Genomic DNA, 22,988 nt, shown 5'->3' on the forward strand with positions numbered 1-22,988 from the left:
GAATACTCTGATTCTGTCATCTCTTGTGTTTTTGAGAATGTGAATTCTTGGTATGGAAGACAGGGCATACAGGTGTGATATAAAAGAGATTAAATGCAAACCCTTTAGTCCTCAATTTGAATTGAAAATATCAATATAAACCCAAGAAGTATTTTTCATGTGTATGTGCACATACACCCACACCTGCCCATCCACACACACACACCAAACACACACACACCTTCCAGTTGTGGGATATACTACTGGTCTAAAGGCCTAGATTCTTCATTAGATTGTAAGGAAGAGAAAGAATGGCAGGAAAATCAGTTGATTAAGGGCCTTAAAATTCAGATCAAGTTTTTAAAAATGAGTAAGGCAGCTGGGTGTGGTAGCTTACACCTGAAATCCTAGCACTTTGAGAAGCCAGGACAGGCAGACTGCTTGAGCTCGAGAGTTAGAGACCAGCCTAGGCAAGATGGCAAAACCCCATCTCTTAAAAAAAAAGAAAAAAAATGAGCCAGGCATGGTGGCACACGCCTGTAGTCTCAGCTACTTATCAGGAGAGGCAGGAGGATTGCTTCAACCCGGGAGGTCAAGGCTGCAGTGAGCTGTGATTGCGCCATTGCACTCCAGTCTGGGTGACAGAGATCCTGTCTCAAGAAAAAAAACATGAGTAAGGCTAAAATTGTAGTGTCTAAGGATACACATCTGGATGATGAAACAATAAAGAAAGGCAAGGAAACTTTTACTAAAGAAGCTAGGATAATGGTTACTTTTGGTGGGAGAGAGGGGCTGTCGGGATGGTATGGGGCGGTCTTTTGTGGTGGCTGCAAAGTTTACAGGGCTCATTGTATAATAATTCATGAAATCACACATTTCTTTAGTGTGGATTCTGCTATCTGTGATTCCTCTGTTTATTTTGTAGTGAAGGGTAAAAAGGTAAGCAGAAAGAAATAAACAACCGCACCAAATGCCCTCTGAAATGGTTAATCCCACTGACACTCACACCTGTGCTGATTGCTCTGGTGAGGCAGGTGCGTGATGTTGGCACACATAGTTCTGAGACTGGCATTTTCCTTCTCCCTGACCCTTTGCTGGTTGAGTGACCTCGGGCCTCTCCGAACGTCCGTTTCATCCTACAGAAAGTACGCATAACAATACTAATGCATAATTCACAGGGATGCAGAGAGGCTCAAGTGGGAAAATGAATTGCAAGTTCGTTCTAAACTGCAGAACCCTCTATAAACATTCCTTCTCATTATTGCTGAAAGATTGAGGACACTGAGTTCCCCACAGAAATTATTTTTCTAACTTATTGCTTGTGTTGGCATATTCCCCTCTCCTGCCCTCTTGTGAATATCTGATGTATGGGACAGGTATATTACCACTCTTAGGAAAGGCCAGCTGAACAGATATGCAATTATGAGACCCTGCCTAGTTGCAAACTTTAAGGGAGTAAAAGTTTGTGGGAACTTGGATCAAGTACTTGGGTTCATTAGTGGAAAAAAATGTTTCCCTGCTCTTAGAGAAGTTATATTCTAGCAGGGCAGAGAGATGGAAAAACAACAAATAAGGAAAGTATATAGAATGTTTGAAGGTGATAAGGATGAAAAGTTGATCAATGTTAAGGGGGCTGGCAATGTACACTTTATACTGGGTGGGCCGTTGACCTGACTGAAAAGGTGCATTTGAACAGAGACCTGGAGAGGTAAGGAAGGGAGCCAGGTGGTTATCTCAGGGAAGAGCATTCCAGGTAGAGCCAGAAGCTAGTGCAAATGTCCTGAGGCAGGAGTGTGCCTGGCACCTCAAAGGGAGAACAGAGCCTCTCCAGTGTGGCTGCAGGGAAGAGAGCATGGTGGGGACAGGAGGAAGTGGGGACAGGAGGAGACGGGGAAGGAGGAGGGGGTCGGATCACGGAGGGTGTGTGGGGTCGTAGAAAAGGCTTAAGGCTTAACTTTTCTCTAAGGGAAACAAGGAGCCAGGGAGGATGAGGAATGGAGGAGGGATATGATGAGGTTTAATTTTTAAAGGATCTCCCCAGATGCTGTGTTGAAAGCTCTGTAGGGCACCAGGATAGAAGCAGGGAGGTTACGAGACTGATACAGGAACTCAAGCAAGAGATGAAGGTGGCTTGGATTAGGATGACAGGCACTCAGCTGGGGTGGTTGTCTGGGCTTCTCCATCATTCCTGTGCGGGAAAGACATCTGGGAGTCCTGGGTCTTAGCCTCAAGTTATTGCCTACCTAGTGAGGATGTGATTTTAACCTCATTTCTTTTTCTTTTCTTTTTTTATTTTTATTTTTATTTTTTTATTTGCAGGGAGGGAGATGGGGTCTTGCAGTGTTTCCCAGGCTGGTCTCAAACTCCTGGCCTTGAGTGAGCCTTCCTCCCCAGCCTCCAAGTAGCTGGAACAAAAGGCACACACCACCTCCTCCAGCTTCCCCCTAGATTCTCCTCTCCTCCGGCTGCAGTCTTCTTGGTTGGTCCCTCCTGAGTGTCAGTGTTGGGCTTCATCTTCAGTGCGCATTAGAGAGGCTCATGTCAGTCGGGCCTTTCTGCGTGGAACAGGCTCCCTGAATTGTCCCCTCACCCCTCAAAGCCACAGACAGTCCTTCCTCTGAGCAGCACTGTCTTTACCACTCACTCCCTCTCACCGTCTCTCTCCCTTTCTAGGTTTCTCTTGTGTGGTCAGAAAGATGTGATTGGTGCTCTTTGGAGGCCTTTCTCTCTGGTTCATGTGCAAATTCCAGACTTCATAGACAGATGCTCACATACATGTGCACACATGATAAATTCCTGCGCTGTCTTGCGCCTCTAATTGTTAGAAGCCCTGGCAAGATTCCTAGCTGATTAGAAAAGATCTTAATTATAGCCACATACATTTTGTTATTATTCCCTAACTCTTCCCAACCATAAACTAGTCCAATGTAAAATTCTAATACTTGTGGATTTACTTCGATTTTTCTGTCAAGCTTGTTTAAATCCCAAGACCCATTTAACCCGGCCATGGGGCTGCCTGGCTGCCTCCTGTTGCCTGGCTGTGGCTCCCACCTCAGCTCCCTCACTGGCCTGTTATCCCTCACGTTTTTCTACATTCTCACTAACTCTCAAGAGAATGCATCATGTTTCTTTTTGGGTGAACACTGACATTTGGTGCTTAGGTTTCACTATGTTACTTTGATTTCCTGCTAACTCAGTAATGCAACATTTAAAGAATTGTGTGTTTGCTCACATTTGGATAAAGAAAGTATGATCTTTAAACATATGACTCAAGTCAGTGGGTAGAGAAGGTGGTTAGAGAGTTTCAGGACTAAGATTTAGTTTTTAAAAATCTTAAGTCTTTACATTTCAATTTTATTTATTTATTTTAAAATGTCTGAGATTCATATAGCACAAAATTCCAAATTGCAAAAGGATCAAAAGTGAAGAGGACCTCTCCATCCCAACTGTGCCCATCCACCCAGCTGATTTCCCAGGGGCAACCACCATCATCAGCTTCCTGTGCCCCTTCCAGGGAGATGCTGCACACATAAGCAGGTGCATAAAGTCACGGCTCTTGTAGGTCTGCCCAAGGTGAGAGCGGCTGACAGGAGATTAAGGTCTGGAGGCAGGGAACCTAAGGCCAATTCATGCTGACTTCCTAGAACTAGAGCAAAAGGAAAATCCCAACTTTCCACACCTAAGTAACAAAAGGATGGGAGGCTACCCCTTCCCCCTTTTCTGCATAGCAGATGGAAATTTGAATAGGAGTGTAACTTTGTAACTTCACTGCAGCTTCTGATTGGTTGCTTTCCACAACCAATCAGACTGATTGTGGGTCACTACTTTACATAGGACATACGGCAAGTAACCAATGGGAAACCTCTAGAGGGTATTTAAACCTCAGAAAATCTGACGGCTGGGACCTGCTCTTACACTGCAGAGTGTTCTTTCGTTTTCAATACATCTCTGCTTTCGCTGCTTCATTCTTTCCTTTGTTTGTGCATTTTGTCCAGTTCTTTGTTCAAGATACCAAGAACCTGGACACCTTCAACTGGTAGCAGTTGGACATTTACTTGATGTCAAAGGAACACGTAATTCATAAAATGAAGGGGAAAACCTAGAAGACACAGGGTCAGTTCTGTGAGCAACATGACAAAATTACATGAACATTTATTTTATTCAGAACACTTTTATTTTTAATTTTTATCTTAGTGATTGTTTACAAAACAGTATAACAGGCTGAATAAAAACCTCAGCACCCTAAACATCTTTTCATGCTCCAAATGATTTGGGAGAAGTAATAATGTATCCAAATAACAATTAGAATAAAAGCAGCTATAATTCACTGAGCACTTATTATGTGCCAGGTACTCTACCAGTCGGGCTGCATTAGAGCCTCACAATGAATCTTCTGAAGCCATTTGTATTTACCCTCCTTGCCTGGTCTCACACCTGAGAAATGGGTGAGCTGGGCATGGAGCTCGGGCAGACTGACTGTAGTCTCCTCATTCCACCACAGCATGCTGTCTAGGAGTGCTAGGAATTCACCTGTAATGGAGAATTTTAGGACCATAACCCATATGTGGGAGTCATGCTATATGAGGGTTATTTTCCTTTAAAGCAAGAAGATCCATTGTGACTAAGGCCTATGGCAGAGGAAAGGATATCAGTTTCAGGCAACGGGGCATTTTGCAAAGTGAGAGGCATGGGTGGTTTTATTCTCAAAGATTCTTTCCATTCCTCCTAAGTTTCTCACTTCCTCTTCTCATTTATTTCTATGGCAGCACATCTCAAAATCAGTCTTAGATATTTGGAAAGTCAAATTTTATCTCCAACTTTCCTATGAATGTGTTTGTTGGCATTGGGAAATCTGGTCATGAACATAATTAAATGAAGGTAGAAAGGAGAACTGCAAGGTCACATAGTTCTAAAATGACAGAGAGGGTTTTTCCTGATGGGTTAGCTCCAGTCACTTGGTAGTGTCTGCACTGAGAATAAGTTGCAGGCATGATGGCTCATTACCCCTTCACACTTCAGTATTCTACATGCAAGTCCTCTTCTGCATGTGAGGCTCAGCTCTCAAAATCAGGAAATTAACACTGATACATTACACCATCAAATCCTTCGGACCCCATCTAATTGTCCCACCAGTGCCCTCCATAGGCCAGGTTGCAAGTCAGGATCACGCGTTGCACCTGTTAAGTATGCCTCTTCCCCCCCCCCATTTATTTATTTTATTGCATTTCAGGTTGTGGGGTACATGTGAAGAACAAATCACACTGCCACGTGTGTACCTATGCAAGATTGTTGCATAGGTACACACGTAGCAGTGTGATTTGCTGCCTTCCTCCCCATCACCTCTATCTGGCATTTCTCCCCTTGCTATCTCTCCCCAGCTCCCCACCCCCACCCTCCCTCCCCTATTTCCCCCCAACTGCCTCCAGTGTGTAGTGCTCCCCTCCCTGTGTCCATGTGTTCTCATTGTTCAACACCCACCTATGAGTGAGAACATGCGGTATTTGATCTACTGCTCTCCTGTCAGTTTGCTGAGAATGATGGTTTCCAGGTTCATCCATGTCCCTACAAAGGACCCAAACTCATCGTTTTTGATGGCTCCATAATATTCCATGGTGTATATGTGCCACATTTTCCCTATCCAGTCTACCATCGATGGGCATTTGGGTTGGTTCCAGGTCTTTGTTATTGTAAACAGTGCTGCAATGAACATTCGTGTGCACGTGTCCTTATAGTAGAACAATTTGTAATTCTTTGGATATATACCCAGTAATGGGATTGCTGGGTCAAAGGGAATTTCTATTTCTAGGTCCTTGAGGAATCGCCACACTGTCTTCCACATTGGTTGAACTAATTTACACTCCCACCAACAGTGTAAAATTGTTCCTATTTCGCCACATCCTCTCCAGCATCTGTTGTCTCCAGATTTTTTAATGATCGCCATTCTAACTGGTGTGAGATGGTATCTCAACGTAGTTTTGATTTGCATTTCTCTGATGACCAGTGATGATGAGCATTTTTTCATATGTTTGTTGGCCTCATGTATGTCTTCTTTTGTAAAGTATCTGTTCATATCCTTTGCCCACTTTTGAATGGGCTTGTTAGTTTTTTTCTTGTAAATCTGTTTTCGTTCTTTGTAAATTCTGGATATCAGCCTCTTTAGTCTCCATTCAATTCCTTGCCTTTTCCTAATCTTGACATTCTTGAAGCATCCAGGCCTGTTACTTTGTACATCTCCCAATTCGTGCTTGTCCGATGTTTTTTTGTAATTTAATTCAGGTGATGCATTTTTGGCAGGACTTTCACAGAACTGAGGCTGTGTCTCAGTGTTTTCTATTAGGAGAAGGTAGGTAGATATTGGCAGTGTGTGCCATTACTAGGCATACTAACTTCTTTTATCACTTGGTCAAGATGATGTTGGTCAGGCTTGTCTGCTGTTCCATGAACTGATAAGTGTGATGAAGTTATTGCTTAATAAGTAGTTAGTAACATGTGGGGAGGTACTTTGAGACCATACAAATATCCTAATTCCTTATCACACTTGACCTTCCAGAATTGTCATCTGCTGATAGTTTTTGCTTGAATTAGTTATGACTATGTTGGTTGCTAAACTGTGATTTTTCTAATCCCATAATTTCTTTTAGCTTTATTAGTTGGCATTCGACTGCAAAAGGAGAGCTTCTCCTTAACTTTTACTAATTAATTAGTAATTAATCATTATGAATTCAATTAATATTCACAATGCTGTTTTTTAAAAAATTTTATTTTAGTGACAGTTTATAAAACAGTGTAACAGCCTGAATAAAAACCTTAGCACCTTAAAGATGTTTTCATGCCCCAAAGACTTGGGAGAAGTAATAATATATCCAAATAACAAAATGAGAATAAAAGCAGTTATAATTTTTTAAAATTGTACTTTAGGTTCTGGGGTACATGTGCAGCTCATGCAGGATTGTTGCATGGGTACACACTTGGCAATATGGTTTGCTGCCTCCATCTCCCTGTCACCTATATCTGGCATTTCTCCTCATGTTATCCCTCCCAGACCTCCCTACCCATCCCCCACTGTCCCTCGCTGGGCCTCCCACAACCAACCCCAGTGTGTGATGCTCCCCTCCCTGTGTCCATGTGTTCTCATTGTTCAACACCTGCCTATGAGTGAGAAATGTGGTGTTTGATTTTCTGTTCTTGTGTCAGTTTGCTGAGAATGATGGTTTCCAGATTCATCCATGTCCCTGCAAAGGACAGGAACTCATCATTTTTTATGGCTGCATAATATTTCATGGTGTATATGTGCCACATTTTCCTTGTCCAGTCTATCGTTGATGCGTTTTGGGTTGATTTCAGGTCTTTGCTATTGTAAACAGTGCTGCAATGAACATATGTGTGCACGTGTCTTTATAATAGAATGATTTATAATCCTCTGGGGATATACTCAGTAATGGGATTGCTGGGTCAAATGGAATTTCTATTTCTAGGTCCTTGAGGAATTGCCACACTATCTTCCACAATGGTTTAATTAATTTACACTCCACCAACAGTGTAAAACTGTTCCTATTTCGCCACATCCTCTCCAGTATCTGTTGTCTCCAGATTTTTAATGATTGCCATTCTAACTGGTGTGAGATGGCATCTCAATGTGGTTTTGATTTGCATTTCTCTAATGACCAGTGATGATGAGATTTTTTTCATATATTTTTTGGCCTCATATATGTCTTCTTTTGAAAAGTGTCTGTTCATATATTTTGCCCACTTTTGAAGGTTTTTTTTTTTTTTCTTGTAAATTTGTTTTAGTTCTTTGTAAATTCTGGATATTAGCCCTTTGTCAGATGGGTAGATTACAAAAATTTTTTCCCATTCTGTTGGTTGCCGATTCACTCTAATGATTGTTTTTTTTTTTTTGCTGTGCAGAAGCTCTGGGGTTTAATTAGGTCCCATTTGTCTATTTTGGCTTTTGTTGCCGATGCTCTTGGTGTTTTAGTAAGGAAGTCCTTACCTGTGCCTATGTCCTGAATGGTTTTGCCTAGGTGTTCTTCTAGGGTTTTTATGGTATTAGGTCTTATGTTTAAGTCGTTAATCCATCTGAAGTTAATTTTAGTGTAAGGTGTCAGGAAGGGGTCCAGTTTCTGCTTTCTGCACACTGCTAGCCTGTTTTCCCATCACCATTTATTAAACAGGGAATCCTTTCCCCATTGCTTGTTTTTGTCAGGTTTGTCAAAGATCAGATGGTTGTAGATATGTGGCATTGCCTCCGAGGCCTCTGTTCTGTTCCATTGGTCTATATCTCTGTTTTGGTACCAGTACCATGCTGTTTTGATTACTGTAGACTTGTAGTAGGGTTTGAAATCAGGTAGCGTGATGCCTCCGGCTTTGTTCTTTTTGCTTAGGATTGTCTTGGCTGTGGAGGCTCTCTTTTGATTCCATATGAAGTTTAAGGTGGTTTTTTCCAGCTCTGTGAGGAAGGTCATTGGTAGCTTGCTGGGGATAGTGTTGAATTTATAAATTACTTTGGCAGTATGGCCATTTTCGTGATATTGATTCTTCCTAACCATGGTCATGGACTGTTTCTCCATCTGTTTGTGTCCTTTCTTATTTCCTTGAGCAGTGGTTTGTAGTTCTCCTTGAAGACATCCTTTACATCCTTTGTTAGTTGTATTCCTAGGTATTTTATTCTCTTTTTAGCACTTGTGAATGGGAGTTCGCTCATGATTTGGCTCTCTGTTAGTCTGTTATTGGTGCATAGAAATGCTTGTGATTTCTGCACATTGATTTTGCATCCTGAGACTTTGCTGAACTTGCTTATTAGTTTCAGGAGATTTAGGGCTGAGACATGGGGTCTTCTAAATATACAATCATGTCATCTGCAAATAGAGACAATTGGCTTCTGTTTTTCTTAATTGAATACTTTTATTTTTTTTTCTTACCTAATTGCTCTGGCTAGAACTTCCAATACTATATTGAATAGGAGTGGTGAGAGGGCATCCTTGTCTAGTTCTGGATTTCAAAGGGAATGCTTCCAGTTTTTGTCCCTTCAGTATGATATTGGTTGTAGGTTTGTCATAAATAGCTTTTATTATTTTGAGATGTATTCCTTTGATACCTAGTTTATTGAGGGTTTTTAGCATAAATGGCTGTTGAATTTTGTCAAAGTCCTTCTCTGCATCTATTGAGATAATCATGTGGTTTTTGTCTTTGGTTCTGTTTATGTGGTGAATTATGTTTATAGACTTGCGTATGTTGAACCAGTCTTGCATCCCCAGGATGAAGCCTACTTGATCATGGTGGCTAAGCTTTTTGATGTGCTGTGGCAATCAGTTTGCCAGTATTTTATTGAAGATTTTTGCATCTATGTTCATCATGGATATTGGCCTGAAGTTTTCTTTTCTTGATGAGTCTCTGCCGGGTTTTGGAATCAGGATGATGTTGTTCTCATAAAATGATTTGGGAAGCATTCCCTCTTTTTATATTGTTTGGAATAGTTTCAGAAGGAATGGTACCAGCTCCTCTTTGTATGTCTGGTAGAATTCAGCTGTGAATCCGTCTGGACCTGGACTTTTTTTGGTTGGTAAGCTATTAATTGCTGCCTCAACTTCAGCCCTAGCTATTGGTCTGTTCAAGGTTTCAACTTCTTCCTGGTTTAGGCTTGGGAGGGTGCAAGTGTCCAGGAATTTATCCATTTATTCCAAGTTTACTGGTTTATGTGCATAGAGTTGTTTGTAGTAATCTCTGATTGTAGTTTGTATTTCTGTGGAATCAGTGGTGATATCCCTTTTACCATTTTTTATTGCATCTATTTGATTCTTCTCCCTTTTTTATTAATCTGGCTAGTGGTCTATTTTGTTGATCTTTTCAAAAAACAGCTCCTGGATTTAGTGATTTTTTTGTAGGTTTTTTTGGTGTGTGTGTCTCTACCTCCTTCAGTTCTGCTCTGATCTTAGTTATTTCTTGTCTTCTGCTAGGTTTTGATTTTTTTTTTTTTTATCTTGCTCCTCTAGCTCTTTCAATTTTAATGATAGGGTGTCAATTTTAGATCTTTCCTTGCTTCTCATGTGGGTATTTATTGCTATAAATTTCCCTCTAGACACTGCTTTAAATGTGTCCCAGAGATTCTGGTATGTTGTGTCTTCATTCTCGTTGGTTTCAAAGAACCTCTTCATTTCTGCCTTCATTTCATTGTTTATCCAGCTGACATTCAGGAGCCAGTTGTTTAGCTTCCATGAAGTTGTACAGTTCTGAGTTAGTTTCTGAATTGTGAGTTATAATTTGATTGTACCATGGTCTGAGAGACTGTTTGTTATGATCTCCGTTCTTTTGTATTTGCTGAGGAGTGATTTACTTCCAATTACGTAGTCAGTTTTAGAGTAGGTGCAATGCTATGCTGAGAAGAATGTATATTCTGTGGATTTAGGGTGGAGATTTCTGTAGATGTCTATTAGGTTTCCTTGGTTCAGATCTGAGTTTAAGTCCTGGATATCCTTGTTAATTTTCTGTCTTGTTGATCTGTCTAATATTGACAGTGAATTGTTAAAGTCTCCTGCTATTGTTATGTGGGTGTCTAAGTCTCTTTGTAGGCCGTTAAGAACTTTCTTTATGTACCTGGGTGCTCCTTTATTGGGTACATACATATTTAGGATTGTTAGGTCTTCTTGATGCATTGATCCTTTTACCATTATGTAATGTCCTTCTTTGTCTCTTTTGATCTTTGTTGCTTTAAAGTCCATTTTATCAGAGACTAGGATTGCAACTCCTGCTGTTTTTTTGCTCTCCATTTGCTTGGTAAATCTGCCTTCATCCCTTTATTTTTAGCCTATGTGTGTCCTTGCACATGAGATGGGTTTCCTTACTACAGCATACTGATGGGCCTTGACATTTTATCCAATTTGCCAGTCTATGTCTTTTGATTGGGGCATTTAGCCCATTACATTTATGGTTAATATTGTTATGTGTGAATTTGATCCTGCCATTTTGATGCTAGCTGGATGTTTTGCCAGTTAGTTGATGCATTTTCTTCATTGTGTTGATGGTCCTTACCATCTGGTACATTTTTGGAGTGGCTGGTACTGGTTGTTCCTTTCCTTGTTTAGTGCTTCTTTCAGGAGCTCTTGTAAGGCAGGCCTGGTGGTGACAAAATCTCTCAGCAATTGCTTGTCCATAAAGGATTTTCTTTCTCCTTCACTTATGAAGCTTAGTTTGGCTGGATATGAAATTCTAGGTTGAAAGTTCTTTCCTTTAAGGATGTTGAATATTTGCCCCCACTCTCTTTTGGCTTGCAGGGTTTCTGCTGAGAGACCCACTGTGAGCCTAATAGGCTTCCCTTTGTGGGTGACCCGACCTTTCTCTCTGGCTGCCCTTAGCATTTTTTCTTTCATTTCAACCCTGGTGAATCTGACGATTATGTGCCTTGGGGTTGCTCTTCTTGAGGAATATCTTTGTGATGTTCTCTGTATTTCCTGGACTTGAATGGTGGCCTGCCTTGAAAAGCAGTTCATTAGTTAGCAATAAGTAATTAGCATTTACTAGTTAATTTAAGTAATTGATTACTATTTTTCTCAGAGACGTATAATCCATTACTATCGCTAGAAAATTTTTTGTTTGTTTGTTTGTTTTGAGGCAGGATCTCATTCTGTCACCAGACTGGAGTGCAGCAGCACAGTCACAGCTCACTGCAGCCTTGACCTCCCAAGTAATCCTCCCACTTCTCATCCTCCCGAGTAGTTGAGACGGCAGGTGTGCACCACCATGCTTGCCTAATTTTGCGTATATTTGGTAGAGATACAGTTTCATTGTGTTGCCCAGGTTGGTCTCAAAATCCTGGGCTCAAGTGATCTGCCTGTCTCGGCATCTCAAAGTGTTCGGATTACAGGCATGAGCCACTGCACCTGGCCTATTTTTAAAATTTTGATATTCAAATTATCGCAGATTTGACCAGTGGAAGCTTCTTCAAACTGTCTCCTGTGTTCTTTTGACATGCCCCAAACATTCTGTGAGAACATCCATATTTCTTGGCACAATAAAATATTTTGGGCTTATATGTTCTCTGCCCTAGACCGAAAGTTAATAATCTCTCTGTTTGGTCAATTAATTATTGAGGGAGGTATGTTAAAATCTTTCACTGTAATAGTGGATATTTTTGTTTCTTTTCTTCTTTTTCAGAAATAGGATCTCATTGTTGCCCAGGCTGGATTACAGTGGCACAATCATAGTTCACTGCAGCCTGGAACTCCTGGGCTCAGGTGATCCTTCCATCTTGGCCTCCCAAGGAGCAGGGACTATAGGTGCATGCCACCACCCCTGGCCAATTTTTGTTGTTGTGGTTTTTTTAAAAGAAATTGGGTCTCACTATGTCGCCCAGGCTGGTCTCAAACTCCTGGCCTCAGGCAGTTCTCCTGCCTCAGCGTCAAAAGTTCGGGGATTACAGGCTATTTTTGTTTCTATTTGTAGTTCTGTCAAATTTTTGTTGTCTGTATTTTTAAGCTTTGTGAATGGGTACATCTACTGGATGAACTGTACTTTTAGCATTACATGGTACCCTTCTGCTATGGGCTGAATGTCCTCCCAAATTCATGTGCTGATACTTACTCACCAATGTGATGGTAATAGGTGAGGACTTTAAAGGTGATTCAGTCATGTGAGTGACCTTTATAAAAAAGCCGTCACACATTGTTGGGCTCTCTTTCCGCGTCTCTCCCTTTTGTCATGCGAACAGAGCATGTGGTGTTTGTCCACACTGGAGGATGCAGCGTCAAGGACTGTCACAGATACATTTCTGTTCTTAATAAATTACCCAGTCGCAGGTATTTTTGTTATAGCGGCATAAATGGACCAAGATACTCTCCTATCTCTGGTAATGCTTTTCTAAGGTTGATTTATCTGTTATTAATTACATGCCCTACTTTAATTTTTATTTAACATTGTCCTGGTATATTTTTTTAACCTTTTACTTTCAATATATTTGTTGACATATAATTTAGTGTGTCTTGTAAATAAAGGTAGCTGGATTTAAAAAAAAATTCAGTCTGATCTAAAAATGTAATTTGACATTTTTAAACCTGTATCAAATTCCTTTTATAAATTAAAGTTATTAACGTATTTGAATTTATTTCTACCATATTTATTTGTACTTTCTATTATCCTCACTTTTCTGTATTTCCCCCTCCTTTCTCCCTTTCTTTGGATTTGTTATTGAGTAGTTTTCCTATTTCATTCCTCCCCCTGCTAGTTTGTTAGTTACATATCTTACTTCCCTTCAATTTGTGCTTACTCTAGAAATTCACTTTAATTTAAACATCAACCATTTAATAATCTTGAATACCACAAGGGCACAAGAATACTTCAACTTCAGTTGTTCCTCTCTCAAATGATATATTATGTATATTAGTTCTATCTTTAAAAAAGTTTAACCCTTCAAGAAATTATTACGGTTTTGATAGGTTTTATCTAAACTCATCTGAATGCTTTCTAATGTGTTATAATTTTTTTCATTTTATAACATTGATATGAAATTACTTTCCTTCTGCCTGAAGTACATTCACTTTACACACACACACACACACACATTTTAGTGAGTGTCTGTTGATAGTAAACTTTCTCAGGTTGATGATCCAAAAATGACTGATTTTTTCTTTTGTCCTTGTTCTTGAAAGCTTTTTTTTTTTTTTTAATTCCACAGGCTATTCGATTTTATTTGACTGTTATTTTCTCCCAGTTTATTAACGATATCATCCTGCCTTCTGGCTTTCTTTATTGCTGTCGAGAAATCTGCTGTCACTCCAATTTGTCATCCTTTTGAAAGTAATCTGATTTTTTTTCTCTGTTTTTTGTGTACTAAAAATTGTACTATGATCTGTTATGGCTTTCTTTTTACCTGTTCTGGCTTAGGACTTATTCAGTGATTATATTTTTAAATATTACAAATATTACTTCTTTTTTTCTTATAGAACCGTGAGGTTCATGTTCCCTTTTCACTACAGTCTCCATGATTCTTAACTTTTCCAATTCTTAGTGCTTCTATGCTGGCAGTTTTTTCCAATCTGCTGTTTAGCTCACGAATTTTCTCTTCAGCTGTGTCTAATTGGGTTTTTAATTTGAATTACTGTATATTTATTTCACTTTTGTTTTCTAAATCTACTTGCTCGTCTCTGTAGCCTCTTGCATCTAGCATAGGTCTCTAATTTTCTATTATTTCTTCAAATTTATTAAATTACTTATTTAATTCTCTATATCAGACAATTCAGCGGCTAAAGTCTTTGAGTGTCTAATTCCGTGGGTTAACGATTCTGCTTTCTCTTGAGATATTGCCTTGCCTCCTTTTGTGTTTTGTGATTTGGGAAAGTGAGCCCCTTATTCCTTGGAACTTCATTTATTATTAGGAATGGTTGATCCGTCATCAGCCTGGCTGGTGGTGGATATACCAGAACAGACTTGCATATTCTACAGACACCTAAGAAGATTTCTAACCTCAGGCCACTTTAACCTTAATTCTCAGCTTAAGAGTTTTCAGACCATCCACTGGTGTGAATTCAGACTTCAAACTGGTGAGGGCTGATTTACTGCTACAAATTCTGAGTAAATTTTTTTTTCCTGTTCACCAAGCACCAATCTGGGAGACTGACAGCTTCCTGTTGATGACCTCAGGTTGGGGAAGCTTTATTAATGGTTTATCCATATAATTACTGACTTTGGTGCATTGAGCAGTGATTCCTATTCAATTCATCACATTGAGTGGTCTGTGGACTTTTTCTCCTGTTCACTGCATCCTCTGAGGTGCTAGAAACTGAGGATCCAGCTTACCTGGGTTTAACTAATGTCCTCAGAGTGAGTGCTGACCTTCATGCTTCAACTACCTCTGGAAACTTTATCCACTTGCACTTATTTTTTGGTCTTTGCATGTGTTGTTTTAGTTTATCAGGGCTGCCATAGCTAATTACCACAAAATGAATGTCTCAAATAACAAGAATGTATTCTCTTTTAGTTTTGGAGGGTAGATGTGCAACACCAAGGTAGGGCCATACTGCCTCTGCAGGCTTCTAGGGAGCATCCTTCCCTGCCTTTCCTGTCTCCAGTGGTCATGGCAATCCTTGGCTTGTGGTAGCATAAGTCCAGTCTCTGCTTCCCTCTTCACATGGCCATCTTCCCTCTGGGTCTCTGTATCTCGCTGTGTCCAAACTTCTCTCTTATAAAAACACCACTCATTGGATTAGGGCCTACCCCAATCCAGCATAACCTCATCTTAATTTTCTTATAGCTGCAAAGACTATTTCTAAGGAAGGTCACATTCACAGGTATTGGGAAGACATGAATTCTTAGAGGACATTTTTCTACCCAATGTATCTGTATATGTCTAACTTTTTTTTTTTTTTTGCCAGACTATTAGTGCATTTTCAATGATATTTTTATTCAGGATTTGCTTGTTTGTTTCAGCAGGGGAATGGGGAGTCCCCGGATCATTCAGTCATACATCCGAAATAAATGTCTATATATATTTTTCGCCAAGATGGTAAGCACTGTGATGTCAAGGACTGCGTCCATTCCATTTAGCTTTCCGTTCTCAGTGCCTAGCGCAGGGCAGAGAGTAGGTATTCAGTAAATATTGGTAGGATGAATGAATCAATGTATTAGGAAATGATTTCCAGAAATGAACCAACAACTGGGTTGCAAAATTTGGAATAAGAGCTTTTTGAAAGACTCATTTCCAATACCTGAGTTTACCACTTAAGACGGGATCATTTCTCAGCTCACCGATGTTGCTTCTCGGACCCTCTGCCCTTGCCACCTATCCTTGACCATCACTTTCTGACCCGCCATCTTCCCGTAATAGCTGTTTATCCCTTAAAACCCTGAAATATCCCCTCCTCCTCTTTTTCAGGAAGTAGAAGCTAAGCATTTTTTGTATCTAAACATTAAGTGTTTTACACTTTTTATCTCATGTAATTTTTACCAACAATCCTATGAAGCAGGTGTTAGTATTCCCAACACCTGATCATGAATATATATCATGATTATGATTATATCACCAGCATCATCATGACCGTTAATTGATTGGTTAGCAAACTGAGCCTTAGAGATGATAAGTAACTTGCTCATGGTTAGATGCTCAAAGCCAGAATGAGAATCTTGTTAATCTAACTCGACGAGAGGAGCCGCATTCTTTTTTTTTTTTTTAATTGAGATGGAGTTTCGCTCTTGTTACCCAGGCTGGAGTGCAATGGCACGACCTCGGCTCACGGCAACCTCCGCCTCCTGGGTTCAGGCAATTCTCCTGCCTCAGCCTCCTGAGTAGCTGGGATTACAGGCACGCACCACCATGCCCAGCTAATTTTTTGTATTTTTAGTAGAGACGGGGTTTCACTATGTTGACCAGGATGGTCTCGATCTCTTGACCTCGTGATCCACCCGCCTCGGCCTCCCACAGTGCTGGGATTACAGGCGTGAGCCACCGCGCCTGGCCCACATTCTCAATTTGTGTGTGCTTTGGTCAGTTTTTCTCTCTCTCCAGCCTACCCTCCCTCTTCTCCATCCCGTTTCCTAAACTCCTCTAATGTTTTTCTCTTTTGTGAAAAACCTTTGAAAGTGTTCACACGCCTTTCCTTGAATGAGATTTTCTGAGTGTTTTTTTTATTTTTTTTGATGACCCATGTATCAGCTTCCTTTCAGGCGTATGCCAGTTTTCTGATTACCCCTGACTGTGGAAGTATAAAGAGGGATGGGCATCCCCTGCCCTCTTGACAATTTATTTCTGCCCTGAGCTCTGCTTCTGTGGCTCAACAACTCCCTCCTACTCAGGTCCACACGGTACACTTCTCTTACTCCCCTCATACTCCTTGGCACACTGTCCGAACCTTCCATGTGCCCCCAGCTTGGCTCAAATAATTCAGCACCCGTTTTACAGTATTTCTATACAACGAACTTCCTCCCGTCAAACTCGGTGATTTTAACTTGAACTGTGATAATGCTTCTATGTCTTGGCCTTCTTCTTCCCCCTCCATAACTTTGAAGACGTGAATTACCATGGTCTGTGGAGAAGGTTTGATCTGTGCCCCTGCCCAAATCTCATATCAAGTTGTAATCCGCAGTGTTAAAGGCAGCGCCTGGTGGAAGGTGATGGATCGCGGGGTGCTCCTTCATGAAGGTGTTAGCGCCATCCACTCCGTGCTGCTCTTCTGATAGTGAGTGAGTGAGATCTGGTTGTTTGAAAGCGTGCAGCAATGCCTCCTCCCTCTTTATTTCCTGCTCCATCCATGTGAAGTGCCTCCCTCCCTCTTTGCCTTCTGCCAACAAAAGCTTCCAGAGCCCTCCCCAGAAGCAGAAGCTGCTATGCTTCCTGTACACTCTGCAGAACCATGAGACAATTAAACCTCTTTTCTTTTTTTTTTTTTTAATGTAATGGAGGGCTTTACTGAAAAGGTTGACAAATGAAAAGAGATCTAAAACCCAACAAATCTTTTAGTTAAAAGTTACTTTTTCTTGGAAACAGGATATAGTACCACCGAGTTATAAAAATGCAAAAAAAAAAGTTTGTGTGAACTTTCTTTCAACAATGTCACTGTTTAAGAATATAACTAAATTACTTTTGAGGTATTTTATAATATATGTTGGACATTTTAAAAAGTAAAAAAAAAAATACATGTATAAAGTCAGTAATGACTTAGATATTGTCTATTTAGTCTGATAAATTAATTGGCACTTAAAATAGCTATGCTTTATTAATAAAATATCCAAGATAAATAATATGCTATATGGAATAACCAACCATTTAATAGTAACATGCTTACAGTGGCTCAAAGCTGAATGTGATACATGTGCTTCAGGAAAATGTATTTAATATGGACCTAGCTATATTCTAATTCTAAAGTAACTTTTTTAGGGGCTGGGGGAGGTGGAGTTTTGCTATATTGCCCACACTGGTCTTGAACTACTGGGCTTAAGTGATCCTCCCACCTCAGCCTCCCCAGTCGCTGGGATTAAAGGCAAATGCCATCACGCCCAGATTAAATTTACTTCTTTATGAAAAATAACCAAACTAACTTTTAGTGATTAGCAGTTCCACTAATTCAATTTTAAGACTACTAACATAATTTTATAATATAAATAGCTGCATTGTGACAGGATACATAAGAAAAATATTTTTTAAAGTTTTAGTAATTCAAACCAAAACCTGCCTGTAAATTTTAAAAAATTCAATTAAAAATTAGTTGAAAAAAAATACACTTAACACTAGAGTATCATTCTGAAGAGAAAACTTTATGACTTCAATGACATGTTATTTTTAAGCAGCGGAAGTCTTAAACACCTGTATACATTTCAAAATACTGTTCACGATCTGATTTTCAATACTGCATTAGGTGCCATTAAAGAGACCATTGTTCTTTGAATCAGTCTTTGTGTTGCTGTGGGAGACGTGGCAAGACAGAAGCACTGGAGTCACGGAGGCAAGTTACAGAAACACTGGGATGCTGAAATACTGCTGGCTTCTGGAAGAACCTTCTGACACGAGGAACTAGACATCTGAAGTTTCGCTGCAATCAGTCACACTTACTAAGCTGCTTTTTAATGTGCTTCATTCATTTTCCTGAAGTCCTTCTCCCCTTGGGCCCTTAGGATTAAATGTGCCCCAGGCATTTAGCACATGAGGAAAATGTGGTTCATTTTTCACGGATGGAGGTTCCTTCTTTTCTTTCCCAGATTTTTTCCCCAAAGATACCTCTTCCTCTAGGGACGATATATCCCAGTCTGCATCTGCATCCTCCACATCTGCACACTGTGGGCTTGAGAGAATCATCAATATCCTCAATTTCACTTCCCTCGGTCCTGTCTGTGTCACTTTTGACTGTGTTCTTCCCTTGTTTTAAACCTACTTCTATATGAAAAATAACCAGACTAACTTTTAGTGATTAGTCTGCTGCCCTTGTTTGCAATGGCTAATCTCTTTTCTCTATAAATTACCCAGTCTCAGGTATTTCTTTATAGCAGTGTGAGAATGGACTAACACATCTACCATATCTATCAAAGTAAAATTCTTAGTCATTGGACATAATTCCATCACAGTCTGGACTTTCACCTCTCTATATCTCTTGATGTTAGGGGAAAACCTCTGATAATTATATGCATCTGCTCGCTGACACACACATGCTTGTCCTTAGTTCCCTCCTCATGACTGGATTGTTGATTGAGCCAAGTACCCAGCCTCCTACCATTGTGGGTGAAGTCAGGAATTAAACTCCCTCAGTTGCTTAAGATCCTCTGATGAAAAGAAGCCGTCCTTGGGAAATCACTTTGTCCTCCACTTCAGGGACAGCTTCCTGAATGATACAGTTTTACTGTGTCTGCATCCAAGTCTCATCTTGAATTGTAGCTCCCATAATCCTCATGTGTCATGGGAGGGACCCAGTAGGAGGTCACTGAATCATGGGGGTGGGTTTTTTCCATGCTGTTCTGGTGGTTCCTGTGTTAGTGAATAAGTCTAAGGAGAGTTGATGGCTTTATAAAGGGCAGTTCCCTTGCACACGCTCTCTTGCCTGCCACCATGTAAGATGTGCCTCTGCTTCTCCTTCACTTTCTGCCATGATTGTGAGGCCTCCCCAGCCATGTGGAACTGTGGGTCCATTAAACCTCTTTTTCTTTATCAATTACCCAGTCTTGACAGCAGTATGGAAATGGACTAATACACTGACTAATGAATCCGTTAGGTTACTCTATCACAATCCTTGTCTAAATACATTTTCTGCTACCATTCACATACCAATGGGCATCCTTGACTCCAGTTTTGCTGGACACAGTTACACGTAAGTTCTCTCAGGACACACAGTGTGCAAAGGAGACATCACAGGAGGGAGCGAGAAAGAAAGTGAGAAAATTCAAGGGTATAGGAGAGAGATAGCAAAGCAGAATGGCAAAAAAAAAAAAAATTATTACAGCTATGTGGCAACAATTACTAAGGATTTAACATGCACCAGGCTCTGTTCTGGAAAATGGTGTCAGAGCAGGAAGCAGGTGCCCTCATGAAGAAATCGTACACATCCCTGGACTAAATTGGAAATATGGTACAGTTAATTCAGGTTTCCCTATGCAACTCTTTACACAGGTGAAGAAAAGAATGTAGATAAGATGCTATTCCTGCAGAAACAGGTGTCACCTCCCTGAGGAAAACAAAACAAAACATGACGTAATAGTTTCTCTTTGGCCTAGACCTGTCTCTGCTGAGAATTTTGCACAGCAACAGGCTTGCCTTTAACTTGATTCCAACAAGTAGAAATTTCTGTGATTTCTGATGGCCGGCCACTATGCTCCTCATCTTCAAGGCTCTCATTTCCTTTGTAAAGCTCCTTGAACCACCACTGCACTGTGCGTTCTTTAGCAGTTCCCAGGCCAAATGTGTTGCTGACGTTGTGAGTTGTCTCCACTGCTTTATGACCCATTTTGAACTCGAATAAGAAAATCGCTAGAATTTGCTTTTTGTCTGCTATCATTTCCATAGTCTAAACACAAAATAAACAGCAAGTAAAAAGTCATTCACAAAAAGGCATAAAGCAAGAAATGTCCATTAAAATGTTGTATAGCATAACCACATTTTAAAAGAATGTATTCCAATATCAACTAGCAAACTCCAAAAATGCAAAAGCCGCAATTACTTTTGCACTCACATAACTCTTGAAAGATGAGACCTGATTTTAAAAATTATGGAAGAAAATAGAAGTGAGAAGAACTGTAAGAAAACTGGGATTTGTGTGTGTGTGTGGCCAACGTGAAAGGCGAAAAGAAAAGCATTTCTGAGACTGTTGGGAAGAAGATTTTTTACCTACATAAAGTCACCTCAACTCTTAATAAGTACTGTAGGGAGCCTCCATCACCCATGGGTACCTCGAGTTCAGTGGCAGCAAAGGAATGAGAAAAAGACAGATTAAGAGTGCAGAGAGCGGGAGCGGAGGGCCACCACTTATTACTCTGGAGGAGGCAGTGGAGGCTGCAAACTGATCATCCACACTATTTGTTGGTTACAATCACTTTGATCTACAGGGTGGGGGTGGAGTAATGGTGGGGAGTGGGTGACGTGATGGTGGAGTGAATCACTGAGCTGGAACTGGTGTGTTATTCTAAGGATTAATAATAGTGTCGGTTTGGGAGTTTCACAAAACAAGAACATGTGGTTATCTTTAGCCTATTATCTATGTGCAGCTGATAAAACACGGGCCTTACGAGGAGCCTACAAGTCTGGCTATGTCGTAGTGCTACAAAGGGTCTTATGTCCTTGAGTACAATGTTTATGGTAATAGAGCCTAGGTCACCCTGCACTAGAACATGAGGCATGGAGAGGCCTTCCTCCTCAGAGGCCTCCCGTGGCCTTCTGCAGTTTATTGTTCCTTGTTTATATGTTACTTACAACCAATTAATGTAGGCACTCTGTAAGTCCTTTCTCCTTTGCTGCTTTTCCCAACAAGTATGACTAATGCACTTCAGTTACGAGTGACGGGAAAACTGTCAGATGCAAAATAATTACAAAGAGTTAAAATGTAATGTTATATCCAGTGTGAAACAAATATCTAGTTTAGAATGTAAAGAAATATAAATGTTTTGTTTGTCAAAAATCAGTTTTTGTTTATTCTACTCAGCACACAGAAGCTCTTATTGTTTTACATCACTTGCCAAACAACCAGATCCATCCTCCTGGAGCCTGGTGCCCTCCTGGGTAAGGACTAGCAATGATATCACATGGATCTGAGGTTGCTGGTCCTGGCACTGCATATGGGGTGTGGGTGTCTTCCAGCAAGGGAACATGGAAATCCAGCCAATGATCAGGAAAACAGGACCATGCCAAGCTTTGCGGTCCTCACCAGCACAGAACAATTGATTGGATGATCAGTGACAATGCAATGAAGCAAACTGTGGTTGAAATCTACCAAGACTATTTCATCACTAAGGATCTGTTTGGATATTTGGGGCTTACATGGTGATGGTGGCGGTGGCGGTGTGTGGCAGTAATCCCAGATAGAGTACAAGGGAGGGAATGAAAGCTTCCATTTCAGGAAGATGTCTTTTATGTTTCTGAAAAAGATGGAGGAGACTGCAGAAACTACCTCTGGGAGGACTGTAACTGTTCTGTCGTCACAGGTCTAGCTTATTTCGTCTCTTAATTGGAACCTTGAATAGCCTCACTGTGCTCAGAATCATCGACGAGGTAATACGCACTGCCTCTGTTCATGGCTTAGACGAGAAGTTTGGTGTTAAAAGAGTTGCACTGATCTTCAAAGTTGGAAGTGGCATTTTGATGTATCTATTCTCCCTTCTGAAGATGATATCTTTTATGTCAAGTCTTCATCTGAACAAACCCACTTGAGTTAAAGAAGATTTCGACAACTGAATGGTCAATGATTTCATTGCCAAACTTAAGTGTGAAAAAACCAAAAGGGATTTCTTTACCTCCATACTCACTGCAAGCAACTCACCAGGAACATGTTAGCCCCCCGTAAAGCAACCAACTCTCCATATCCATCCTCAACTTGAAGAACTGAATGGTCTATTGTCCACTGGCCACTGGTGCCTGGGTCCTTCAAAGCAGCAAACTCAGCAAATCACAAATTAATTAATTAATTAATTTATTTATTTATTTAGAGATGGAGTCTTGCTCTGTTGCCCAAACTGGAGTGCGGTAGCATGATCTCAGCTCATTGCAACCTCCACTTCCCAGGTTCAAGCAATTTTCTTGTCTCAGCCTCCCAAGTAGCTGGACTACAGGTGCATGCCAAGATACCCAGTTAATTTGTGTATTTTTAGTAGATACGGGGTTTTACTATATTGGTCAGGCTGGTCTCGAACTCCTAGCCACAGGTGATCCACTTGCCTCGACCTTCCAAATTGCTGGGATTACAGGCGTAAGCCACCATGTCCAGCAAGTCACAGATTTATAACATTTCCCTAGTGGGCCATTCTGTCATACGTCAAAGAATAAGAAACCTATGTGGGACTTCTCAATGGTAAGATGAGGCTGTCACTTGATAAAGCTGTCTGGACCATGATTT

The 22,988-nt window shown here is 40.6% G+C and overlaps 1 long non-coding RNA gene across 1 annotated transcript in view; it reads right to left on the bottom strand.

Moving 5' to 3' along the window:
* Positions 1–15,005: 15,005 nt before the first annotated feature.
* LOC116551612 overlaps positions 15,006–22,988 on the bottom strand; it is a 270,657-nt gene continuing 262,674 nt past the window's right edge. The window contains exon 3 of the long non-coding RNA XR_004269018.1: positions 15,006–15,126. This is a non-coding gene — a long non-coding RNA (uncharacterized LOC116551612). The remainder of the gene's footprint in view (positions 15,127–22,988) is intronic.

This window comes from Sapajus apella, unplaced genomic scaffold (assembly GCF_009761245.1).
Source record: "Sapajus apella isolate SASKATOON/1434 unplaced genomic scaffold, GSC_monkey_1.0 scaffold10, whole genome shotgun sequence".
Classification (NCBI taxonomy): Eukaryota; Metazoa; Chordata; class Mammalia; order Primates; family Cebidae; genus Sapajus; species Sapajus apella.